Source organism: Serinus canaria, chromosome 12 (genome assembly GCF_022539315.1).
Source record: "Serinus canaria isolate serCan28SL12 chromosome 12, serCan2020, whole genome shotgun sequence".
Taxonomy (NCBI): domain Eukaryota; kingdom Metazoa; phylum Chordata; class Aves; order Passeriformes; family Fringillidae; genus Serinus; species Serinus canaria.
The window spans coordinates 13,271,290-13,292,434 of record NC_066326.1 but is presented as its reverse complement, the minus strand read 5'-3'; the positions used below and the strand labels follow the sequence as shown (position 1 = coordinate 13,292,434).

Sequence of the window (21,145 nt, the reverse complement as noted above, 5' to 3'; positions counted from 1 at the left end):
AAAGTCTCAAAATTAAAGTCATAGTAGAGTTAAACTTTGTAAACTGAATATGATTGTATTGTTAGTAAAGGTGATGTCCTCATCTTTAGTGATGTTCTGCTAAAACCAAGCTTCTTATCTCATCATCCCTGAAGATCTCAAGGCTTGGTGTGAACCTCAGAGTTTTCAATACATGCAATAATTCTTTAGCAGAAGAGAATAGAGGAATTCAAATGTCCTCTATGTGCAACAACTGAAAAGGAGCTCATTTCCAAGTCTTAATTTTAGTATCTTCATGCAGATCTGGAGAGCTGCCCATCCCCTTTTTGGGTGTGGGAAGCTCTGTCAGGGCTTCAGGTGTCCTACCCAGAGCTCTCTCTGTAGCTGCTTCTCCTCCTTGGCCAGTAATGCTATTTGGCCCTCCCAGTATTTCTGTTGAAATTCCTTTTCATCTCAAAATAAGTAGTACAGAAAAACAAACAAAAAAAAAAAACTTCTGAAAAATGCTGTGATTCTGAATTGATAGAAAATAGAGTAAAATATGTTTTTAAAAGATAAAAAGCACTGAGAAAAATCCTATTTTTATACAAGTAGAAACTCAGAGAAGACATTTGCCATCCTTGGACACAGAATAATTTTTTTCATCAAAAGGCATGTATGTTTCTGGTAGCTGAGTGCAAATGTCACTGTGATGTGTAGTGCCTGGCAGCAGGAAATATCACAAGCTTCCACCTGCAGGTGACCAGGGTCTGGTGGTGCAGCAGGAGCAGCCAGCTGGTGTTCACCCTTCAGGCTCCATCACACCTCTCTGAGGCCTCAAAGCCTTGCTCATGGTTTGATAGCTGTGTTCAGGTTTGTGCTGAGGATTTTCCCTTGTGCCTTTGGGTGTTCTCAAGGTCCCTGTGAGCTCTCTCCTTCCTGTGCCAGCTGTTTGCTAATGTCACAACTCACAGCACAGCTGCAGCTTCAGCAGTGCAGGTTCAGGTCTTAGGAAGGCAATAATGGAAGAAAAGCAAAGGCAATTGCAGGTTGGAATGTCTCTGTTGCAAGAGGGTTCCAGGTATGTGAATTCCTCATTCTTGAGGAAAAGAGCCCAGGTGGGAGTGAGCAGCATCACGAAGGGTGGGGGCATTGCAGAGCAAGCAGCTGCTCTGTTTTTCAGTGCAGTGCCCAAGGGAGGCTGCTCAGCCCTCGGGAAGTCCCAGAGCTGCAGATGGAAGCTTGGTGAAGAATTCCTAAAGCTCCCTGCTCCCTTTCCCTGCCACCTGAAGGAGCAGCTTGCTTGGTTTCCTTTCCCTCTCCCCGTGCTCAGGCTGCAGACACAGGAAGCTTTGTGGTTTTCCTCTTGGGCTGAATAACCCAGTAACCAAAAAACCAACAACCCTGGGATGTTATCACCCATACTGGATGGGTTCTTGGTCCTTTATTCCTTTGGATTTCTTCTTTTGGCCTCTTGTGAGCAGTTCTGGTCCAGCTGGGCTCTGTGCTCTGAATGCACACACCTGCTCCCAGGGGCAGGAAGGGAATTCCAGTCCAGCTCCGGGGTGTTAGAGCCTGAAAAGGACAGACTCAGCAGCTCCCTGGCAAGGAGAGAGATTTCTGTGTAGAGAGCTAATTAAACAAAAGTGCTCAACAATTCCTGAGGCAGGGAAGGTGTTTTTTAAGGTCAGCTGACATCTAGAATCCATCCCCCAAACAAGGGTTTATGAATGCAGTTGCCCAGACCTTTGGCTGTCAGCTGTTGAGAGGTCTCTCTCACTTGTACTTGGCCTTCTCTCTTTGCACACACACACAGAATCCTGGTAAGTTTTTAATCCAGCTAATTTTTGATAAACAGCTTTGTGCTTTTTATTTCCATTTGAAATCAAGCTCTGTTTCTAAACCTGAGGGCCATTTAGTTTTCTTCAGTTTTGACATTTGTGCAGCCCTTGTACTGACAGTTTTGAGGGTTCAAAAAGGACCATTTTTTTCTTCCTTAGAAACTTGCCTTTGGCAAGAGACACTGTGGCACAGTGGCCCCAAGCTGTGTTTTTTATCTCTTTCTCATTTTAGCAATTAATCTGAATTTTGCCATAGGGAATGCCTGGTATTTCTGCTCTGTGGATGTTCCTTACAATTCAGAATCTGTCGTGATAGGTACTGTGTGATACAGGAGGAAAAGGTTGAGAGGGATGGATTTTGTGGGATGTAGGTGAAATGTGGAACACTGCAATCCAGAGAGAATATTTGAATGTCTCACTTAAACTGTCAGGCAAAGTAGATATGCAGAGAATGCATATGTTCTGAGAATATCAAATCTGCTCATGTGCTACCTTCAAAGAGAGACTTTGAAACAGGAATTGCAGCTGAAATTAATTCTGTGTGGCACTTTCCCTATCTTCTGGAATTGGCATCAAATTTGCCTCAGAACAAGACAAGAACTAGTCAGACATATAGAGAGCTTCTGGAAATGGTGAAATTCTCACTGGAATTGTGGAACAGCAAAACTAGTAATAAGATTTGGTGTATTCTTTAATACTTCTGTCTACTCTATCTGGATGTCACTTAATTAAAAAAGAAGGAAAGGAACACCACCAAGGCATTTATTAATTTTGGGGTAAGCTGTGTGAAATCTGTCAATCTGAGTTCACCATATCCCTGAGATTCATTTTCCTTGGATTTGGAAATAAACCTTAAACCTCAAGGATGAAATGCCACTATGGCTCATTTCATTACTTCCAGCAGACAATAAACCAGCCCAGAATTAGCATTCTCCCCCACCTGTGCCCCTGTAGCCTTGTGTGGAGGGAGGCTTGTGAGCAGAGGTCTCTCCCATTTCTGCAGCTCTCTGGCTGCTCTCTTATCCCCAGGCAGGATCTACAGATCTCTCTGCCTGCTCCCTGATAATTCCCTGGATGCAGGTACAGAGATGTGCCTGGGATATTCATCTTCCTGCATGTTAATAAGCAAGGTATGGCATTCCTAAAGCTCCCTCCTCCCCAGTGCCCCTTCTCTGCCACCTGAAGGAGCAGCTTGTTTGATCTTGTTTCCCTCTCCCCGTGGTCAGGCTGCAGACACAGTAAGCTCTGTGGTTTTTCTCTTGGACTGAAGGACAGAATTAATTGGCTTTGAAGTTTCCAAATCTGTTTCTGAAGAAGAGATTTGCAATGAGTGACTGTGAGAGGGAGCCTGAGTGGAAGCCAAATCACTCTGGAACCAGAGCAGTGCTGGCTGGGTCAGATGCCTGCTCTAAAACCCTCTGTTAGCACTTGATGTGAAATTGAAATTGGAATGATTTCCACCCCTCTGGTGGAGCTGGCTTCTCTCACTGCTGTTCAAGCATCTGTGCAGATGATGATTCTGTCCTGATATCTCTTAGAAAGCACTCCTAAATCCAAGAGTATTTATTTGCTTAAGTTCTTAGGGAACCAAAATGAACAAAGCAACCCCTACAGCACTGAGTTCTCCAAAAAGCCTTACCTGTCTGGGCTCAGACAGCATCTGCTGCTGCCCTTGTGCCAGCAGTGCCCAGCCCTGGTGATGCAGAAACTCTCTGCTGCACATCAGGCAAATTCCTTCCCTGTCACCTGATGTAAGTTTGGAACTTGCAGAAAGCAGAGAGTGGCAATAATTTTTGAGAAGGTGGCATCAAGTTTGGCTTTCTGGAGTGAAGTTTTAATCTGGCAATATGAATAATGGGAAGGGACTGGTTCTCTTGATCCCAGAGCAAGGGAGGTCTTGGTGGTCCCAAACTTCTCAATCCTGATTTGCCAAGGGATGAATTTGAACCTCTTGAATGAGGCTGTTGTAGCTGATCCTGACCACTTTCTGCTTGCCCTCCAAACTCTTGGAATGGTAAAATATGGGTTCTACTGGCTGCCATTCCTGAGATCCCTGGCTGAATTCTGTACCTGGGGACCCTGGCAAAACCAGCTTTCAAACAGCTCTTGGGGACCTGCAAATGGGGTGAGTGACTGTGTGATTCCTTGGTGAAGGGCACCAGCAATGGCTTCATTTCTGTGGGGCAGGGGAAGGTTCCCCAGTAAGAGCTTGTGGGAGGCAGGTTTGCCTTTCCCAGGAGTAGAATGAATTCTAACAGGAATGCAAATACCCTCACATTTCCCCTTTGGCCTCTCCAAATACAAAGCACATTCCTTCTCTTCTGCTCTCCCCACTGTGTGCAATGCTAATACATAGGATAAAAAAGCACATGAGAGACTGAAGAGTAATAGTTAAAAATCAACCCCTTCTCAGGTAACATTAGTATAATTAAAAATGAACAGTGCATATTTATCATCTTTTGGGACCAGGGAAAGGTTTTATGTGTGACAGGTTGGAGATTGGTGCACTGCTGGCACTCCTGTAGGGTGTCAGGTTTGAGGTGTTCAATTCAAGCCTGCCCACACTGCAAAGCCAGCTGGCTTGCTACTCATTCACATCTCTTGTAGCTTTGATTTGTTTTAAGACAAATTAGTACATGTAAAACTCTCATTCTTAGACTTGCTCAAAAATAACATTAAGGCTTGAAGATGCAAGGTTCCTCTGCATTTGAGTTTTTAGAATAAAGTTTTTTAAAACTGCTGCCTTACAATCATGTGCAAAGACAAAGCAGACTGAATAATGTAGGATTTCTGATGGCAAAATGGGAGCTGATGTGCAGAGTCTGTGGTCTTTCATAATGTAAACGTGGTAATTGCTAGATGAAGGTTATTTGGAAATGCTTCTAATATTTGATTTGTCTTTAGCATGACAGATTTTCATAATTTATAATGTTTTAGACAATATTAATTGATGTGGAAGAAATCTGTGTAAAATCTGTTAAATGAGCTGAGAACTACATGACTCCAAGTTACTTTGGGGATGTCAATAGTTAGACATCTCAACAGAGCAAACCACATAATTTTTCAAGGTTTGATCTTTTTACATAAACAATATTTGAATATAGCAGTTTCTCTTAATGAGGAACTGAAATATTTTTCTAGATGTAGCAGTGGAGATCCCTGGGGTTCAATGCCTGCTTTTGGAAATCCCTACTGAATGGCTGAAGAAGAAAGCAATATCCCAACTCTCAAAAATCGAGGATTTAATTGCCATTTGCATGGTCTGTTACACATTTGTGTAATAAAATTGACCTTGCAAGTTTTATTAGTGTATGACTTAGCCATCATTCATACTTCTTAAAGATTCATGGGAAACATCTCACACATTTTTATTTGAATATCATTTGGCAAACAGTTCAAACACCTATTGGAAAAAGACTTGAACAGAGTTAGCAGCATATGCAAAACAACTCCTCAAAATCCCAAAACAACAATTATCTCCCCCTCCCTCCACCCCAAAAGAAAAAAAAAGGCTCCCAAAATTCAACCCCAAAGGAACTCAGAGTTGAGGCTGCCAAGATGATACTGCTTTACAACCCTAATCCCAGCCTTTATACCTAAGAGTTCTAAAGAAATGTTTTTCTTGACTTCCTCAGTCAGTTGAAAACCATCAAGGCCGAGGGGATTGCAGCCATTGAGCCTGACCACCAGGACATGACTTTGGGAAGCCTGGAAATGGCACATTCTCCAGCAAGCCATGTGATGTGTGCAGTGGGAGCAGGGCAGTCCCCAGATGGAGGTCCTGCTGACAGCAGCACAAGAGGTTTTAAGCAGCATGCACTGCTATCCTGCTGCAAAGGGCTGTGGATTGTGGGCTGGGGAAGGCTGGGAGCCTGCACCAGATCCCTCCTCCATCTGTGCAGGATGGCTGTGGTGCCTGACAGGTAGTAGGCTCTGCTGTGCTCTGCTACCCTTCATCTGCTTTCCTGACTCCCACCAGTAAAGGCAGAATTATACTGCTGGAATTCAGTGAAATCCATGGAATTCCATATGGCAAGGGGTTTGTCTTCAATACAGATTTTAAAGGGCGTGAGCTTGTAGTTTGGATGATATTTAGGTTCTTAGAATCAAGAGGATAGTGCTGTTCAAGTTCTTGGTTTTAATAGATTATGTGTGTTTAATATAATTAAAAAGTACCAGCAACAACAAAAAAAAAAAAAAAAAAAAACAAAAAAAAAAAAAATCAAAAAAAATCAAACCAAAACCCACAAAAACCCCCACAAACCAAAAACCCTCCAACATTTGTAGGAGAAAGATATGTTTTTAACATGCTGTAAATGAGACTGATTTACAGCTAAAACCAACCAAATTTCAAAACTCTCTTCTTCAATGTCAGACTAGTCTTTTTGTGAAATCAGATTATTTAAAAAAAAAAAATTAATACTGCATATGCATCTCAATATTTGAAAATTTTCCCCAAACTCCAACGAACCAAATGCCCCTAGGAAGGGTTTGACTTCCTTTCCCCCCCTTGTTCTTGGTAATTCAGTGCCAAGATTACTCACACCTGGTGCTTTTGTTTCTCCTCAGTATTCTGATTGCCTCTTGAAGCTCTTCACAATTTCATTCTTCTACAAATGGCTCAGCTGTCTGGAAAAAGGCCGATTGCTTTTGTGAATTTCAGCATTGAGAAGCTCAGTAAAATTCTCTTTTGATCTTTCTGTAATTGTTTTAACAAAAATATATCTGCATCTCTGTGTTCATTCTTCAGCTTTGATTTCTTCACGTGTTGAAGTTGCAAATCAATCTGGTTCTATCAGTGTTATCTTCATTCATCTTCTCAGCTGCTCTCTGGGAGTTCTGGCTTTTACTTTTCTGGTGAAAAACTTGGATAATTAGTTTTCCCATGCTGCTGCTTTACAAGCTTTTCTCAGGCCCTCTCTTGTCCTGTTTTGGCCCTTCCTCTGTATTCCTGATCACTTTTGGGTCTCTCAGTGTATTTCATACTCATGGCATCTTTCATTCTCTGGAACCTCTAAGGACTCTTCTAAAGCCTCCAACCATTCTTGAATTATTCCCTAAGAGTTTCTGTCCATGTTTTAGAAGAATTCTACCTGTGCACTTTGCATTTCTCAAATGGAATTCAAGCATTTCATGCAGTCTGTTAATTTATTTATTTCAGTAATTCCTTTGCCTTGCTCTCTCAAGATGGTGCTTGTGACACACTCTGCTGGTTGGTGATCCCACCATCCCTGATGGTTTTTTGCATCAGGTACATTGCCTAATATGAAAGTTTTTCTGTTGAATCCCTGGGAGTATATCCCTTGTTCTGTATGACACAATCTGGTTTTACCCCTTTTCATTTCAGCTACTAGAAAAGCCCCAGCACTCATGAAAACATCATGAAAATCCTTGTTTCCAAGCATTAAAAAATTAGAAAATAACATTTAAGGTTCCCAGTAGATTATTTATATTCTGATACATTCTAATGATTTAATAATTTTTCTTTAGACCTTCTGACCTAATGAATAGAGCAGACTTACTTGGAGGTTAAATCAGGGCTGCATGGGGAGAAAAAAATGGCATTAAAAATAATTATGTTTAAAAAATGAATTTTCCTATGTAATATTCAACTTTGTGTGCCAGGGCTAACTACTCAGAGTGTCCTCCAGAAAAAAAACCTCCTAGGTCTGATTTCTGTGATTTCAAGCTAAAAAACCTATGTTGCTCTGCAACGATCCTAAAAATTGGAATTCTTTCAGGTTGGCTTCAGTTAAACCCAGTGTTTTGTTCTTCACTTTGCTGGATATCAGATGCTAAAATAATACAATGAAGATGTTCCCTAGAATGAGATAATTGACATGAGAAGCTGGGGGTTTTTGTTGCAGACTATTGCCAAAAGGTGGCAGTCTTTGTCCCCAAAACCCTGTGCTCTCCAGGAAATGTTATATGGCAAACATCATTTATTCCGAGCTACACCAGATAATAAAAATTACTTTTTAAGCAGACATAGAGGGTAAAACCTCCTATATTTGAAAGTTTAAGGGTGACAAAGCTACAGTTATATTTTATTTTGACAGTGGAATGGTAAATAACAAAGCTTGGAGGGGAGCAGTGATGGGGAAAGAGCACTTCTCAAGTAGACTGCTAATGAGCAAGAACTACTTAGGTCTCAGATTTGGTTAGTGCCTGCAGCACTTCAGCTTTTGGAGATGCTGTTAGGATCTGATGCTTTAGATCATTAGGCTGCTGTGCTCATCAATCAACCCATGAAATTAATAGAAACTATCCACTTCCATTGAAATTCACGTCCAAGTCGTTGATTTTTCTTTACAAGTGATTCACTTAGATCCAAGCAAAGCACAGATTGATTTCTTATAAAATAGCCTAAAAAAGGCAACTGATGATAAATGATAGCCTTGCTAAACGTGTGCAAAAATCTGGCTATATATTTTGTGTTTAAAATTGTATTTCTTTTGATTTTCTTGGTGTGGTTTTGTTTATTTTTCACAGTGAGAGCTGCTCAGGATGTGGGTAGAAAATGGGCTTTTTGGCAGGGCTCTGCCAGACCTGCAAGGGCTTCCTCTACTTAGCTGGGGAGATACCTGAGTAGTGCAAGAAGCTTGTGAAAGTAACATGTCAGCATCTCTTACATCATTGAGTTAAAAGGGAGAAATATTCAGGCATTTTCGAATTTACCAGTCTTACACTTTGAATTCAAAAGTGTGGCAGGCAGATTTCTTGTCACCAACTGAAGGGCATGGAAGGAGTGTAAACTGAGCTGCTCCTTCTGTTCATTATATATGCAATGTCTCTGTATACTCTCTGACCAATTTTCTGAATCCTTCTCCCAAGGTTTTTCAGTCAGTGGTTATCTCAGATTTTCTGCCAATAGTTACAGCAGACCACTGAGATGTTTTCAGATGAAAGAAGTAATTTCTCTGTCTTTTAAAAATTTTTATGTCTGTTTATTGGTTCTTTCATTATTGAGGTCTTATATAATTTATAGTGATTGTGTGAGATATCAGAAACAGAAAAAATTCAGTTGGTGAGAACTCATTCTGAACCATTTAAGTGTCACACAGAAGTGTTCTTCATTTCAATTTGCTCCTTATTTCTTCAAGGGCCTCTGATGAAAGCCTAATTACTGAGCATGTTTGACTCATCTTTGTGCCCTGGTGTAGTGAAAACATTAATTATAATGGTTTGGTCATAGAAAATGCATTTAATTTCCTCTGCTTTTCAGTAGAAACAGAATGGTTTGCATTGGAAGGGACATGAAAGATCATCTCATTCCCCCTGCCATGGGCAGGGACACTTCCACTATCCCAGGTTGCTCCAAGCCCCAATGTCCCACCTGGCCTTGGACCTTTCCAGGGATCCAGGGGCAGTCCCAAATTCTCTAAGCAACCTGTGCCAGGCTTCCCCACCCTCACAGGGAAATATTTCTTTTGGATATTTAATCTAAACTTGCTGCCTTTCAGTTTAAGGCCATTTCCCCTTGTCCCACCACTACATGCCCTTGCACAGAATCCTCCTCCAGCTCTCCTGTAGGTGCTTTAGCTTTACATGTTCCTCATGACAGATATTGTGAGTCACTTTAGTCAGTTTATTACTTTGGAATGAGTTGTAGCTGCTAGAAGGGCACGAAAGTCTCTTTTTGAAAGCTGAACCTAATATGTGAGTCCTTGAGAGGTTGCCCAGCAGGTTCATTGACCAACAGATGACAAATGTTACAATCTGACACTGCACAAACACACCAGGTCTATCAGGAGCCCCTTGAGTGGTGCCAGTGGGGTTTCCTGAAGGTGTGGTCCAAGGCTGGCCCTGAGGGATGCTCAAGGTGTGTCCTGCAATCCCCCAGAGAGCCTGGGCTGGAGGAGAGCCCCCATTGCCATCCCTGCCTTTGGCTGGGCTGGAGGAGAGCCCCCATTGCCATCCCTGCCTTTGGCTGGGCTGGAGGAGAGCCCCCATTGCCATCCCTGCCTTTGGCTGGGCTGGAGGAGAGCCCCCATTGCCATCCCTGCCTTTGGCTGGGCTGGAGGAGAGCCCCCCATTGCCATCCCTGCCTTTGGCTGGGCTGGAGGAGAGCCCCCATTGCCATCCCTGCCTTTGGCTGGGCTGGAGGAGAGCCCCCCATTGCCATCCCTGCCTTTGGCTGGGCTGGAGGAGAGCCCCCATTGCCATCCCTGCCTTTGGCTGGGCTGGAGGAGAGCCCCCCATTGCCATCCCTGCCTTTGGCTGGGCTGGAGGAGAGCCCCCATTGCCATCCCTGCCTTTGGCTGTGCATAGCAAGGACAGATTTATTGGAGTGTGCAAAGCCAAGGTGGTCACAGAGCCTCCAGCTGCACATGCAGGCAGTTTGATGGAATAAGGATTTAGTAAAGGGAGAAAAGGAGAGCCTGCCCATGGAACCACAGAGTTGGCTTGGATCTCCCCATTCTCATCCTGAGTCATTCCCCACCAGGGTGTGTGGTTTAGATTCAACAGCCTCAGAAGGCAGGAGCATCAACAGCTACAGAGCTTGGTGATCTCCTGGTTTGTTCCTGGAAGTGTTTGGCACATGTTCCTCAGGATCAGAGCTGACTGGGACTTAAAACTGCTTGTAGCAACAGTAATAACCTCTGTAGTTTTTTGTTTTTTTCTTTTCCTTGCTAGGACTTTGCAGGTTGGAGCACATTTTCTGGTTGTAGATAAATGCATGGTGGGAGAGCCAGTGGTGGTTCACAATTCTCTCACAATCCAAGATAAATGGAGAACTATTGTTATAATTTACTCACTGCCTCTGAAAACTTCAGTTAATAGTTTTTGTTGGCTTGATTGTAGTTTGGTTGTTACTTTTTGAACCTGCAGGTGTTGGTTAGCTCTGTGAAGACTCTTATTGTTCCCCAGGTGCATTTTAGAAGCACTTTGAGAGGCAAGAGAAAAAAATTACTCAGAAAAATGGGAGTATTCTATGAAAAGAGTTCCCTAGGTCATACCAAAATCTAGAGGTGTGTCAAACTTAATGGAAATTATGTGCTGTGCTGCATATTTTACTTAGTTTTCCAAATAAATCTGCATACAGTAATTAAATGGTGAATGTTTCAGTTGATAAAAACTAATTAAGAGGTGAAAGTGTAGCTATCTTTTAGTCACTGGTAGAATACAAGTTACAAGGCCCTTCTTAATAAGGAACAAAACACCCTCTGGATTTGAACTTATTCCCTTTACAAAGCAAAGCAGATAAGGTTTTGCCTATGCAATGCAGCCTTTCTTTTGGGTTTGGGAATTTGTAATTTTCCTTTAATTACAAGCAAAGTTTAATATTGTTCTTGAGATAGAATTTAAAATACTATTATTACAAAAAAAATTATAAAATAAATATATGAATAGATGGGCTGGTGTCTGTACCTGGATACAGACTTGTATTTAATTGTGACTTTAGCAAAGGGATTCCCCTGTGCTCTCTGGGACTTGAGCACTAATCCACAGGTACCAGCAAAATCCTTCAGGTACATGGAACTGATGTCCAGTTACCAAGTCTGGACAAATGTCCACACCAGAGAGTTTTTCCAAAATGTCCAAAACCAGACAGTTTCAACATAGTCTTTTTTTCTTTTTTTTGTACCAGACCAGCAAGAATATACTAAACTATGAAAAGACTAAATTAACACTTAGTCTGAAAGTTGATTTTGTAATTATTTCCAGCATTCTCAGCAATGAAGTCTCCAGAACTATAAAGTATGGTTCAGGAGACCAAAGAAGCTTGGAATTTTATCTTTGAACGTCATCTTTTTACAAGAGAGAAACTGGGGGAATGCATTGGTTTACTCTGTTAAACATAATACTGATGTTCTTTTCATTAAAACTCTGCAGCACTTCTGTGCTTGGGAACCAGCTCTTGAAATTGGCAGGGCTGGGGCCTTGACACAAGGTTTTCTTTGAAATTCTGTTCCAGCTGGATCAAGTTTTTAGCATTTGGAAACTCCACACATGGAGGCATATGGCCATTAGAAATGTATCACAGCAAGACTGTCTGCAAGTGAAATCTTTGAAAGTTCTTTGCACTGTGAATTTTCTGTACAGGGCTGAACAAGACTTTCCCCCAGCTGGATTTTTCCTTTCTTATTGCTCAGGCAGGGGAAAGAGTGTCTTTCTCTGCTGAGGCACTGAGAGTGCACCCATGTGCCTCTGGATCCAGGAGAGAGCTCTCATCTCTCTGGGCTCACCTTGGGCACTGGAAATGGGAGGGTCAGCAGCCAAGGGGGTCTGGGAAAGGCTGGGGAAGGCACTGCCACAAGGAGAGCAGAGACTGGAGAAGAGTGAGATGGTCTAAAGAGACAAAGGCAACAGAATTAGACTGTGTTAGTGCAAGATATTCTAGATGTGCTTAATGAGAGTGCAAGGGGAATAGGGAAAATTGGAAAGGGAAGTCAGCAGAGTGAGGAATGGGTAGGGACCTAGAAAAGACTGATCATGAGCATGCTTGACAGTGTGCACACCAAAGCTGTTGTGCAGAAGAAGGAAGAATAGTTGGTAGGTGATAGAGAAGAGGTGGAGAGTAGTATGAAAAACCTTAACAGTGGAGTTTGGGTCACCTAAAGTGGTATTAATGAGCTCAGGATATGGAGAGAGGAGCAGGGCTAGGTCTGTGCTCAGTGAGAGAAGGACCAGGACTAAGCCATGGCTGTGTCTGAAGGCAGAATTTGGTGCATTCTGTTATTGAATCTGTGCCTGTTTAACTTGAGATGTAACCCTGGGTTTCTAAGTCTTTGGGGAATGCTTGCAAAATCCACTACTGATGCATTTAGAGTTGGATACCAGCTGCTTTCCTCACATCTTCACAATAATGTTCTATTTGCTCAATACCTATCTTAGAGAATTCTACTTGCAGGAAGAAGCTGGGAAATTTTTAGTTGCAAACTTGGCGTCGCATTTTTCTTTCAGTTTTTAATTTTTTTTTCCTTTTCAGTTAATCTATTGGCAAGTGACATCCTGACCCAGTGAGAATTAAAAACCAGTTCAGTGGCCATTGCATTGCTTGGTTTGAAAGTGAAGACAAGGCTCTGTGCCCTGTGATGGAGTGCTGGGCTAGACAATGGAAGCCAGTCCCTGCAAACTCTGGAACTGACCTTTGTTTGGAGTAATAAATCTTGAGGGTTTTTTCTGCTGCTGTGTGACAGTAATCTGGTTGGAAACTGAAAGGAGGACAGTATATCATGACTGCTTTGGTTGAAGCAGACCACAAATTGCAAGTTGAATTTGAATTAACTTTTGGGACTGAGCCTTAGTGCAGAGGTGAGGAAAAAGCTGAGTGAGGGAACAAAGCAAAGACAATTGATCTCACTTGGTGCTTCTAAATGTAAACAGAACAGAAACACCTTGACTCATCCCAGGACTGCTGGCAGGACAAAGTGTTGCTTCAAGTGTCCTTTCCCTTACTGAGTGAACATGGGAATATTTCCATTTCTCTTTAGCTCATTTGTGTTGCACATATGGTGTGGGATTCATCTCCCTTAGTTTCAATCATAGAAAGTTAAACATCTAGTGAAGAAAAGAGTGAAGGAAAAGTTCCAAAGGTCTTTCTGTATCTTGTGAGCTATTTTAGAATGGAACATGCAGCACCTTTGGAATTTTCTGTCTCTACATATGAAGGATGTTTAGGAAACTTCAATGGAGAGATGATTAACTTTGAAATAGATGAGGTTAGGTGAGATAAATTCTACCAAAGGAGAATTTGCATTAAAATAATTATAATGAAAAGAGTTATCTCAAATCTTTCTCAAGCAAGACCTGCCAAGCATCCAGCAGTGGTGCTGAGAGCTGTCAGAGCTGAGGGGGAGCTGGTTTTGCTCAGCCATGAAAATCCTCACTGTCCTCAAATGCAGAAATGACAGTCTGGGATTATCCAAGCAGGAGAGCATTTGTGACAGTCAGGTAAAGAATATGACCTGTGGCACCCTGAATGTGTGAAAAAATAATGAATCAGATGTTTTATTCTAGGGGTTTCAATATAGGAGAAGGGAAAAAGGATCATAATGACCCTCACAGGTGAGTGTTGACAGTATTTACAGGTGTGTGTGAACAGGTGAGTCTGTGCACTCATGCACAGGCTGCTTCCCTTGCTTTGGGAAGGTGCTCTACAAAGCAACATTTTGATTACATTTTCAAATGTACCTGGAAGAGAAAAATGCACTGGTTGCAAGCTACTCATTGAAAGTAAAACTTGGCAAATTGTATTGCCATGTTGTGAGTGAAGTGAAAAGGATGAATAAAGGTATTGCCAGGGAATTACACAACCCTGGGTGGATTTGTGGTTGGTGCAAAATTCTGAAGAATCTTCCTCTTGGCCCTGAGGCAGGAGAGGTGGCTGGAGGAGCTGGCTGCTGCTGTACCCCAGGCAGGCAAATCACATTTTAAATGTCCCTGGAACAGCTCTCAGTTGTGTCTGCAGCTGAACTGATTCCTTGATGTCTGGGACATACGGAATTAAAAGTATGGAATAAAACCCTGTTTAGCACCTCATTCTGCTCTGTGCTAGACATAATAGCATGGCAGGAGCAGATTTGATAATCTGCATATTTTATATCTCATCTATTGGTTTTGTGCAGCCTTTGAGCACTGAAGAGCTTGGTACAAGACAAATGTGTGATTTTCTTCATATGGAGTCTTCCTTCAATGCCCTGGCAATCTCCAGATGCCATAATTAAATATAGTGTCAGCCTAGTTAAGTAGAAATGCATCTAATTACTCCAGGATTGTCTTAGCCACTGTTATGCAACGTGTGAATTTCATGTACTTTAATGCACTTGCAGTTTCATTTCTGTTTTGTCCAGCACTGTGCCAAGCTGAACTCTTGCTTCAAAAAAACCAGCTAGCACTCTAACAACAATCAACCTGAATATCTGCCAGTTCTGAATGAATATAAGTGGATAATTGAAGTTATTTGCGATAATTGCATATGCTAAGCTTTTAATTTATTTTTATCCTTTATTTATAATTTCTGCTTTGATTGTGCTTTGCTGCTCTAAGCGTGGCTGAGCATTGTCTGGCTGGCTTGCAGTGGAATTTGATAGCAGTCCCAGAGCAGGCAGCTTTTGTATGGCATTAGTTGCAAGACTGATGTCTACCTTAAGCCACAAGCACCAGGAATTTGAATAGCAAGGTAGCAGGCACTAAATATTTTTTGGTGCATCTTGGTCACAGCAACATCAATTTTAGTGCTAAAATTTCCTCGAGAATACCACACAGCTGAGGAGAGCAATCTGGGGTATGAAATGCACTGCCAGGCTTGCTGGAAAGAGGAAACCTTTTGTGTGTGTGTGTGTGTGTGTGTCCCCACCTCAAGGACTGAATCAGCCACACTGCCAGGCTGGTGTCCTTGCCCTGCTGAGAGCCTGCTGGGCTCCTGAGAGGAGCAAATATTCCTCCAAGGTCAGCATCAGTGTCTGATGCTCCTCTCTGTGTTACAGCAGACAGGTGCAGAGCTTTTTGGGATAAAACACTGAGACTGGGAGACCTGTTTGCACCCTGGGGCATTCACTGCTATCTGATATGATACTGGGTTTGGGCATGGGAAATAAAAACATCAAAATCTCTCTTGGCTTCTTTGCCTTGTCTGCTAAATGAGCTGGGAAAGGAGCAAACCCCAGAACTCTGAGGGAACTCGGGAGGACCTGCAGCAGAATTAGCACCGTGCCAGAATATTACCCAAGCTCACTTAATGCTAATAAATCCTGCTCTCTCTCAAAACAGCCCCACCTTTTCAGGAGTTTTCAAAGCACCTGCAGCCTTACAGATGTACTGGGGAGGAAAAGCCCTTTTTGACATGTGAAATGACCCCCAAAATGGGGAAGTCACAGGAAGGTGCCTGGGTAATGTCCCTGAAGTCCAGGGATCCGTTGTAGGCTGCTCACGGGGAAGCCAGGGAGGAAAATTGCTCTGATGATGGAAACCCAATCTCATTCCTCTCCCAGGAATACTTTCAACTGCTGAACTATGTTTAAATAGTTATCTGGCAGCACTTGAGGAAATATTTTTGGCATATTCACAGCTCAGTTATTGTAAATTTTGATTGGAAATTAGACATGCAAATCAATAGTAAGGCTATTAAAATGGCACTGAATATTTCACCCGAAGAAGGGTAACTACTGGCAGCTGTAAGTCTTTTCTGCACACAGAAAATTGGTGTTTCAGCACACAGAATGCTGCTGGTTTTTGGTTGGTAATGCACCATAAACCTTGCTACAAGATATGAAAGAAATAAGGTTTTAAAAACAGGCCTAGATTTTCCTTTCTTGTTATCTGCTGTTTTTCTTAACAAAGTTCATTACATTTGATTAAGATAGAAATCTTGCTTACAATTCCATATATATATATAGGAGTCAGAGTTTAAGTTACACAAATGCTTATTATTATTTCTTCCAAAACACATCTCAAATCAGCATCGAAGTTATATTAATGTTTTTAGGAGCCTCAAATAGATCTGATGCTATGTGAAAAAAATGAGGAAGTTTGTTAAGATTCAAGGCTATTTTTTGTTGTTGGTTGAATGCATTTGATGCTAGAATATAAGAGCAGCCTATAGGTTTTTCTACACTTCTTTAATGACTGTGATATGCCAGTGAATTTTTTAAAAGAAATGTTAATAAATTGTTATTATGGACTTAGATGATACCAGTACCTAGCTGATACTGGTTATAATTTAATTTGAGCCATCTTCTCTGGTTTTTGTGATTTGTAGCAGTTTGGTTTTGAGAAGAATAATTTTGAGAAGTGTTTCTGATTTTAGGTGTTGCAGTTGGTTCATCTTAGAAAAATAGAAAGGAAACAATGAAATACAATTCATTTTTAGGATTTCATAGCTGCAAAGAGAGAAGGGCATAATTTCTGTCAGCATTCATGGATAAAGATCAGTAACCCTCTGCAGTTCAGGAGTTCAGAAACTGTTTCAGATTTGGTTATGCTTATGAATTTATTTAATCTAACTTTAAAATGGGATTCTAATGAAGGAAAATCATTGAGAAGTACTCTGAAACCCTTAAAAAGTCCATGAAAAGAGAAAAGATCTTAGAAGCTAAAATAACTACCCTATCCTCTGGATGCTTGGTGTTTTTTTCTTGAAATTGTAATTTGCAGCTCCTATTTCCACCTCTCCCCTCCATTTCTGTTCCTTTCCCCCCTTACTTTTTGTTGGATTCTTCTTGTACCTCATCCATTCTGTTTCACCTTTTTCTTTGCTCGATCTATAGCAACCAAACTTGAAAGAATTCATCTGGAAATATCAGTTCACTGAAATTATAATACCATTTGCCAAGAAAATTACCTTGTTAGGTAACTTGAGAGATAGCTAGTGATTTATATTTTAAAAAAAATTAGTGTGAGGTAGAAAACATTTATTTTTCATCTCTCAACTTTTTCTATGTTATTTATAACACCAGTACCACTGAATATACAAAACATTGTTTGCGTGTTTTGGTGAAAATTTGGAGGGGTTTTTTTTGTGATTGCCATTTGTTCTTCTCCTGCTTCATGTCCTGTTTTTATTCATGTTGCATTGTTACATTCTGGGTGGGTCAAGCAGTTCATCTTTCTCATGTTTGTGTGTGTTGGGGAAATTCTAAGGATTAGTTCCTTAACTGGGAGAGCCTCAAGTGAGCTGTGCCTTAGAACATGATAATTGCTTCATCTAAAGATTGTGTGCTGCCCCTGCCCTGCCTGTTTGTGTGCACACAGACACTTTGCCACACTTAGGGCTAAATTCTTCTAAGAACACCCTTGACTGGTGGTAGTGTACCAATTCTCACTCTGTGCTCATAATTCATCCATCTAAGTGCATGCAGATAACTCACAATTCCCTTCAGGATAACCACAGCTTGGGGAGCATTTACTCCCTCCAGCAAGGATTTGAGAGTATGGTTACTCAAATGAAAATACATTGGCATTTCTATTAAGAATGTCATTACAAACTATTGAGCTAAAATTGTTAATCATGATAATGTTGAGACTCATTGCTAGATAACTGCTCAGTCATTAAAATATTTTAAAAGGGATCTTTTGCCTCCACATAAAAGAGTTGCAGTATTACATGTGGTTCTTATGTTTTTGCCTGCAGAGTGTTAAGGAATTTCTTCCATTGTGCTTCATCCCTTTGGGGACCTCTTTAAAAAAAAAAAAACAACCAACCCCCTCCCAAAAAAAAACCAAAGCCACAAAACACCCCAAACATTTGTATTCATTTCTTCATTCTGATATAATTTGTGCATACCCACTAAGATGTCATTTTGTGGAGTTGGACTTATTATTGGCTTTCCTTTTCTGTAGCTCTCCCAGATTTCTCATGGTCTCCTTCATAATGGTGTTGAGATACTTAAAGCAAACTGTGGTTAAGGACTGACACATTGAAAGTGCAGCACGTGCTTGTATTTTTTCATTTCATGTACCAAAGTTTAATTTTTTTATTTAGTTTTGTGCTTACATATTTGCTTCTAGAGCTTCAAGGAAAAATTCCTGTCAGTAGACACTTTACTTCTTTGTCATTGAGTTTCTTGTAGAGAATGTTGCTGAAATGTACATTAAAAAAAAAAGCAACAACTGAAATCTTAATGAATAATTCAATAAAATAGCATGCAGTACTTTTCATTTCTGAGCTGCCCTTGTTACCAGATGTTTCTACTATTGCCCATCTTATGCTTCTCTAGTTATTTCTTATATGTGGGGATAAATCTTAGTTTAAATTTATTTCACTGAGGAAAAAATGTAATTGAAACACATTGGGATCAATACAAACTATATAAGAAGCCATGAATTATTTTTCTAGCCTGCTAGGTACTGATATCTAATATCACTGGTATCTCATGAAATACCATAATAATTTTTCTTTTGATGATTAAGTAAGTATTTCAGCACAAAAAGAAAAACATGGTTTCCTTTTCCATGTATTCTTTTCTGTATGAAGATTTTTTTTCATCCTTTCACTTTTTTACTCTCAAGCTCATCAGTCACAAACCTTTGTATCGGGTGAGCACAGAGTAGGAATACACCTATGCCTTTATAATAAAGGAAAATAAAGGTAATGCATTGAATTAGAGTAGTTATTTTACATAAAAGGCCTTTTTCATGTTTGAAAAATGAGGGCTGCATTTGTAAAATCCTTTCAGCAGGTCACTAGCATGCTGATTAAAGATGGGCTTCTGAGAATCTTCAAATGTGTCTGGATTTATTCCAGTTGCTATAAGGCTTCCCCTTCAGAAAAGAAAATTTGTGTTATTTTCCTTTTAAGATTCTAAAAACAAAAATTTGTGGCTGAAATGAAGGTTCATTAGTGTTTCACGTTGCAAGATCTGTTTTTGGTATATTCAGATAGTACAGGAGTAGTGGGAACAACGACACAGGAGTTCACAGTTCCATTTGAAATGTTTTTCCCTGGATTCCCCTCCTGCAGCAGGCTGGGATGCATTGTTCATTTTGGGTTCTTTCACCCCATGTGTAGGAAGGCGAGCTCAGACATTTTGCCAGTTCACTTCTGGTTGGATTTGCCCATTGTTGGACCCAGTTCAGTTTGGGTTAAGTGGGTTTGCTGTGACCAGCTGGGTTTTCATGGGACAGGATGTTTAAAGCTGGAACCATCCAAATGTCAGGGAGCCACTCCCAGCACAGGGCTCTGGGAAGGTGACCTCTGCTTCTCTGTGTCACCTGAGGCATCAAGAGTATTTCCAGCTTTTAACTGTATGCTTGAGATTGGGATTCTGCACCAATGAAAAGTCTGGAGAGCCTCCCATGGGGTGTGCAGGGAGGGGGAAGGAGCCCAGCAGAGACCCCGGGGTTACTGGGGCTGGTGCTGGCCGTGGGTGAGTGGGAGATGGGATGGAGCTGGGGGGAGATGGGATGGGGATGGGATGGGGCAGATGGGATGGGGATGGGGCAGGGGGTAAATGGGATGGGGATGGGGAAGGGGGAGATGGGATGGGGATGGGGCAGGGGGTAAATGGGATGGGGATGGGGAAGGGGGAGATGGATGGAGATGGGATGGGGCAGATGGGATGGGGATGGGGCAGGGGTAAATGGGATGGGGATGGGGAAGGGGGAGATGGGATGGGGCAGATGGGATGGGGATGGGGCAGGGGGTAAATGGGATGGGGATGGGGAAGGGGGAGATGGGATGGAGATGGGATGGGGCAGATGGGATGGGGATGGGGCAGGGGGTAAATGGGATGGGGAAGGGGGAGATGGGATGGGGATGGGATGGGGCAGGGGGGAGATGGGATGGGGCAGGAGGAGATGGGATGGGGCAAGGGGCAGATGGGATGGGGATGGAGTAGGGGGAGACGGGATGGGGCAGGGGGGAGATGGGAATGGAGCTCAGAGCAAGGCTGGGACTCGCTGCTGCTCCCCAGACCTGCCGAGCACAAACGCTCCGCGCAGGCACCGGGGCTCTGCTCAAACTGTCAGCGCTCTGCTCAACCATTTGTTCTGCACTGGCAGCCAGAAATATTTTTCTTGGTTCGGTTTCCATTATAGCTCAAACTGTATAGCAATCAATATGAATTCTGATTTCATTTTGATTTATATCCAAAGACTTGATAAATGTGCAAACTGTTATGAAAAGGGAGAAAAAGATGTGTGCGTGGCTGCCCACTCTGTGTATTGTTAATGAGAGTCTGGACCTCGCTTTGTGATGTAAAATATGTGAAAATATCAGTGTGTACCAGTGTCTGATAGAGCAAAGAAAATCAAAGACACAGAGATTTCTTTGTTTCATTTTGGCTTGTACAGATATGAATGTTCAGGTAGATTAAATGAAAACTAGAAGGAGTTTCTTCCATGGTCAAGTATAAAGAATGCTGAGTTAAGCCTTAGAAAGGGTAAAATGTCAATCCCCAGCAGAACCTCTGCAGCAAACCCCTTTATGAATGAAATGGTTCAGGTAGCTCTGTTGTGGTGCAACTGAGTTTTTTTTTCCTGTCAGATGACAATGGTGAGGAAAAATAACTTCCACAAGGTGTTCTGGATATTAAGAGGGCAAAAATACTTCTGAATTGCTGCCATTCAGGAAATGTTAATTCTGTAATTGCAGAAAAATCTTGCGATAACGTACCACGTTAGGGTAGAATTTCAGCCTGCTCAGTAAACAAACCCAGTCTATATTTTTCTTATCATTTATAGTAGATGTGTAATTTAGAAACTAATTTTTTGTCAGTTTCTTGAAATGGAGTGCATTATTGGGGAATTCCTCCTATTTACTGTTAAGGGAGATTTGAAAAGGGCTCCTACGTGTAAAATAAAGTCCACGTGAAATCACCTTTATTTTTGTTCTCTCAAAAATAATTTCAGAATGGGAGAGCAGAGAAAAAGAAAAAAAAGTGCTAGTGCTCAGAAAGCTGAGC

General features: G+C 41.6%; 1 protein-coding gene across 1 annotated transcript in view; it reads left to right on the top strand.

The window, feature by feature from the left end:
• CACNA2D3 (calcium voltage-gated channel auxiliary subunit alpha2delta 3) overlaps positions 1-21,145 on the top strand; it is a 378,074-nt gene that overhangs the window by 92,365 nt on the left and 264,564 nt on the right. The gene's annotated exons all lie outside the window — the stretch shown is intronic.